A 6,000-nucleotide genomic window follows, 5' to 3' on the forward strand; every position below is an offset into this window, starting at 1 on the left:
CACCTCATATTCAACACATCCCTTCTCAATCCCAATGGCATCTCTCCCACCAGTACCTGAACCGCATTCATTGGAGAGGACCTCATCACACCCGAACATACTCTCAACGCTCTCGCCTGCACCCTATCCAATCGTAACTTCTGACTCTTTGTGAAACCCACTGCCACCTGACATCCAAAATCTAGCACACTCAAAATCAATCCCTTATATAACATCCGTAAACACTTCTGCTGCGCACCCCACTCTTTCCCAGTCACTGCCCGCAACAAATTCAACCTGCGTTTACACTTGTCTATCACTCCATTCACTTGCACGTTCCAATTCAACTTTCTATCCAGAATCACCCCCAAATATCGAAACTCTTCCACGCTTTTCACCCTCACACCTTTCAAAACCAAATTCAACTCTTGCTGCACTCTTTTCCTTGAGAACACCATACTCACACTCTTATCCACAGACACCGAGAAACCCCATTTCCCACACCACTCCTCCATGCGTACAATCGCAGCTTGCAACCGTCTCTGTACCAACAACAAACACCGCCCTCTTACCCAGACCACACCATCATCCGCAAAGAAATCCACCTGACACCCACATCCTGCCAAAGCTCGAATCAACCCATCCACCATCGCATTAAACAACATCGCACTAATCACACTTCCCTGTGGTGTCCCATTCTCCATCTTCCAAACTTCAGACAGCACCCCCCTCACTCTCACCTGAAATGTCCTATCTGCCAAAAATGCTTTGATCCACCGAAACATTCTTCCCTTCACACCCATCTCCAACAGTCTTACTAACAACCCTCCCTTCCATACCATATCATACGCCTTCTCCAAATCCAAAAAGAACGCTCCCACCAACTCTCCATCACATAGTGCCTCCTCCACCCCAGTCACTAATCTCACTAATGGATCAGCCACCGACCGATTCCTCCTGAACCCACTCTGAAAGTCACTCAAACATCCATTCGACTCTAAATAAAACCCCAGTCGCTCAACCACCATCCGTTCCATAACCTTCCACAGCACAACAGTCAACGCAATCGGTCTATATGACTTACATTCTGTAGGAACCTTGCCACCCTTCAAAATCGCCACAACAATCGCTCTTTTCCACAACTTAGGCAAAACTCCATTCTTCCAGATCTCATTAAACAACGCTAATACCTCTAACTTACATTCCTCAGGCAACTTCTCCAAAAATACATACATAATTCCATCCACCCCAGGGCTAGACCACTTCCCTTTTCGAATCGCTCCATTCAACTCTGTCATCGAAAATGGAACCTCATATTGTTCCTCCCAAGGTCCAACATTCGCAACCACCTCTCTCGTCTCCTCCTCTACCACACCCGTTCGTATCCTCACCTCTTCTGGGAAGTTCCTCGAACTGTGAACCCCCGCAAAATACTCCCCCAACAAATTCGCCTTATCCCCATCCTCACTAATCACCTCCTCTCCTTTCAGCAACACAGACATACCACCCTGCGACCTCATTAATCCGGACATCCGTTTGAACTGTTTCCAAACCTCACTCACACCAGAAGCACTCCCCAGAGACCCACAATAGCCCCTCCAATATCCTCGCTTTCTTTCTCTAATCACTCTCTGCGCCACCGCCTTAGCCTTCTTATATGCCATCAGATCCACCAACATTCCCGTTCTCACCGCTCTTGCTCTAACCTTCTTTCGTACTGCCACTGCTCTTGAACATTCCACCGACCACCAAGGAACCTCAATCTTCCCACCCTTCCCCTTCTCAACCTCCGGAATTGCTGCCACAGACGCCGCTCTCATTCCCTGCACCAGATGTTCATTCCATTCATCCATTCCTCCCTCTCTTCCCCTTGGAACAATCAAATCCCGACACACTCCTTTGTACACCTCCCAATCAGCCTTCCTAAAATTCAACCGACTTCCAGTCATACGTGACCTGATCCCTACCTCACCCCTCACAGTCACCAAAATAGCAGAATGATCACTCCCCATGTCTCCATCCTCACGCACCTCCCAATCACATTCTCCTGCAATTGCAGCAGTCACCCAGGTCAAATCCAAGCACGATAGCTTCCCAGTCCTCACGTCCAATCTCGTACCCGATCCATCATTCAGCAATACCAGACTCAATTCATCCGCCATGTCTTCCAACAGTTCTCCATTCATATCTGTCCGATCACTACCCCACAACGTGTTGGCACTGTTAAAATCACCACACAAAACACACGATCCCACATGTCCTCTTATCACTCCAGTCAACACACCCACTTCCACCACCTCACACGGATTATAATAGTTCAGCACCAATACTTCTGATCCTCCTACCCGAATCCCTGCCCCAATCGCCTCTACTGCTCCATCCACCGCAATCTCCCTTGCAATCAACCCCTTTCGAACTGCTAGAGCCACACCTCCCCCTCTCCCTATCCTTACGAAACAACTAAAAACCTGGTATTACAAATCTTAAATCACCCCTCAACCATGTCTCCTGAATACAAACCACGTCAACATTCAATTCTTCACACAACACAGCTTTCAACTCCTGTCCATTCCTCAACAAACTCCTCGCGTTCCACTGCAAAATCCTCATACCGGTACCCCACTCAACTTCCGCACTTTAACAACCTTCTTAAACACATCTTCTTCTGATACATCTACAACATTCAAAAACCTCCTCTCAGCTTCCACCACTCCTTTCGTAAGATCCGATGAACTGATGGGCGTATTCCCCTGAACTAGATCTAGTACATTCACTATAAAGCACAAAAACTCCGTTTTTGAAACAACTACCATTTCTACACCTTTCACTTCACCCACCACTTTCTTTCTTCCCACAACCTCATCCACCACCAATTTTTCCTTACTCACCTCACTCACTACACGTACTGGTTTCACCTTTGCAATAGCCTGCGCATAAGACAGACCTTCCGCCGCCCTCACCTGTACCACTTCTCTCGCCACCCTGTAACTCTCACATCCCCTAAACGCGGAAGAATGCTCCCCGCCACAATTCACACATTTCTCCGGAGTCCCCACCTTGCATTCCTTTATATCATGCTCTCCACCACACCTCCCACAATGTCTCTCATTCCTGCATGCTCTTGCCATGTGTCCAAATCGTTGACATTTATAACATCTTAATGGCATTGCCACATATGCTTTCACACGATACCTCTGATAAGCCATCTCCACCACCTCCGGACACTCCGTTCTCTCAAATCTCACTGCCACAGTTGTAGACACCACATCCCCATGTGCATCCCTCCTCCCCAACCTCCATGCCTCCACCACCCCCACTCCCGCCAGTTGCTCCTCCACTTCAGACATACTCATAACCACTGGCACTCCATACAGCACCCCCTTACAAGACACTCCACTTTGATCAAACACTCTAACCGCATGTCTACCCAGGCAATGTACCTCCAGAATCTTTGCTTTGCTATCAGCATCCGACCCCTCCACCAACAACCGACCCCCAGCCACCACTTGTACCCGAGAAACATCTCCCACTGCTGCCTTCAACCATCTAGCAATCTCCGTCGGATTCACCCCCAGAAATGTCTTATCACGATTTTCAGGTTTCAACACTACCTTCCACACACTATCAGACTGCACCTTCTCTACAGACATACCGCTCACTGAGGCTTCCAGCCCCTCCAAAGCACACTTTCCTGGAGTCCCCGACCCTGAAATGTCCCGGACCAGCCCCCCTTCAACATCCCTCTGAGGGGATCTGCTGCGATGTCGTCCCTCATTTCCCCCCTCCCCCCCTCTACAGGTGTAAATTTCACAGATGACTTCCCCCTCTTTGCCTCCTCCTCCTCCACCCCCCTTTCTTTCCAACCTTCCCTTTCCCCTTACCCATTCTTACCGCCTCCTCTGAGCACTCTCACTCCTTGCATCCGACTCCAGAGACCGCTCCTCCTCCTCGAACCCAGCACTCTCTACCCAGTCGCTGCTCCGCCCTGCCTGGGTCCGCCTTCTCCGAGAGTCTCCTCTCCCCTGCAGCAGAGCCACCGTCCTCAGTTCTTGCTAAAGGAACGGGCCTCTACCAAAACGCACTGAACGCCAGTGTTTCCTCCCTGGTTCTCTTCCTGGGCCGATCCCCTAGCCTGGACTGCGCCCTCAGCCGTGCAGGCACCGCCGGGGGGCCCACGTGACCTCGGTAAAGTCCCGCGGGTAGCAGCTCCCCTTCAAGTTAGTCCTCGAGTCCTCGGCGGTCTGGGGTTTCACCACAGACCTGAGCGTATACTCGCCGCCCAGCCACACACAACGCTTCGTGTGCCCGTTGGAGCTGGCACCTCGGCAGTAACTCTGCCTGCCCACAACCTCTCCAGTCTCTGCCTGGTCCGTTCCTAATTACGCACTCTCCCGCCAACCCGCCCTGGGGACACCACCACCACCCCCCGTGCGGGTCACTGCCTCCGGAAGTGATACGGTAGTGCGGGGACCATAGCAACGCCCCGCCTCCTCTCCCTCACGTGACCAGTGACCAACCGAGGAACGGGCCGTGCAAGGCCCCGCCTCCTCTCCTGCACGTGACCGGGCTGTGACCATCCGAGGAACGGCCGTAGCAAGTCCCCGCCTCCTCCTTCACGTGACCAGTGACCATCCGAGGAACGGGCCTTGGCAAGGTCCCGCCTCCTCTCCTTCACGTGACCAGTGCCCATCCGAGGAACGTGCCGTAGCAAGGCCCCGCCTCCTCTCCCGCACGTGACCAGTGCCCATCCGAGGAACGTGCCGTAGCAAAGCCCCGCCTCCTCTCCCGCACGTGACCAGTGCCCATTCGAGGAACGGGCCGTAGCAAGGCCCCGCCTCCTCTCCCGCACGTGACCAGTGCCCATCCGAGGAACGGGCCGTGGCAAGGCCCCGCCTCCTCTCCCTCACGTGACCAGTGACCATCCGAGGAACGGGCCGTAGCAAGGCCCCGCCTCCTCTCCCGCACGTGACCAGTGCCCATCCGAGGAACGGGCCGTCGCAAGGCCCCCCCTCGTGCACGTCACGTGACTTTTTGCGCGTGGTGTCGCCCCGCCCCTCCGCAGGCAGGGGGAGGTTGGTTGTCAGCGCATGTTGCAGCCTCCTGGCTCCTGCACGGCAGCGCCTCTCTGTGTCTGCCGCTTGCCACAGAAAGGCCTTTAATGTTCCACGGATGCCAATGACCTGCCACTGTAAAAAGCAGTAAGATTGGCCAACATCCTATGGGGGTGGGTACTGTTAGAAATCCGGCGTCCTGCAGCCTCTGCACCTGTTCCCAATCTATGTGCTTGTTTCATCAGGCCGACGCCATGTTGCTGCTCCTTTGCTTTGGGCATCCATTGTTCTACGCTTGGGGAAGCGTTACGTCATGAAACTGCGCCACGTCACGTCACATTGGGCGCTCATGTGACTGCAGCAGTGGTTTTGCATAGGAGAAAACGCCTCGAGCTTTGTAGAAGAGGCTTCCCACCTGGAGCCAGCGGCTTCTCATTGGCTTGTGCTTTCCGGTAGTGTCTTACAAACCTTCATTGATCGTCTTCCTGACAAACCCTGACTCCCTTGCCTACTGAGTTATTGCTTGCATTCTACGCCCATTGTTGAAACCTTGCCTGTTCCATCAGACTGCCTCCTGCACACTGTTTTGTTCTTGGTTTCTCCGGCCCTTATCAAACCTTGCTTGAATTCAGATTGTCTGCTGCTCATTGTTTGGATGCTGGTTGCTAGTCGTACTCCTTGCCCCGCCTGTGCTGCTCCTCTCCTCAACAACAGGTACCAGTGCTTTATTTACTGCATCCCGTAGGACTGTCTGTTTACTAAACCCGGTCTGGGTTACTTAGCATTTTCTTGCAGTCTCCACGTGGACTTGCTTTCTCCCATGGCTTCCTTACTAACCTTCCCCTTTTATTATTTTAATCTTTTCTACTGGATAACAACCCCCATTGTCTTCAGCAGTCAACTACAGTGGCCTTGTCCTGTATTACGCTGGTAAGAAACACTATTTATCCTAAACCACACTTCCTCAGGA

The 6,000-nt window shown here is 52.4% G+C and overlaps 2 protein-coding genes across 4 annotated transcripts in view; both read right to left on the reverse strand.

Annotated features, from left to right (window-relative positions):
* The window catches only part of LOC138498168 (zinc finger protein 84-like), a 228,364-nt gene extending 224,421 nt beyond the window's left edge, over positions 1-3,943 (reverse strand). For 2 of the 3 annotated variants that reach the window (XM_069622048.1, XM_069622049.1), the window contains exon 1: positions 3,871-3,943. The gene's annotated coding sequence lies outside the window, so the exon portion shown is untranslated. The remainder of the gene's footprint in view (positions 1-3,870) is intronic. The other variant, XM_069622047.1, reaches the window with a different exon arrangement.
* Positions 1-3,943, reverse strand: part of LOC138498166 (zinc finger protein 84-like) — a 32,296-nt gene extending 28,353 nt beyond the window's left edge. Inside the window, exon 1 of the mRNA XM_069622044.1 lies at positions 3,871-3,943. The gene's annotated coding sequence lies outside the window, so the exon portion shown is untranslated. The remainder of the gene's footprint in view (positions 1-3,870) is intronic.
* Positions 3,944-6,000: the final 2,057 nt, after the last annotated feature.

The sequence above is a fragment of the Ambystoma mexicanum genome, chromosome 5q, assembly GCF_040938575.1.
Source record: "Ambystoma mexicanum isolate Mex_15411 chromosome 5q, UKY_AmexF1_1, whole genome shotgun sequence".
Lineage (NCBI taxonomy): Eukaryota > Metazoa > Chordata > Amphibia > Caudata > Ambystomatidae > Ambystoma > Ambystoma mexicanum.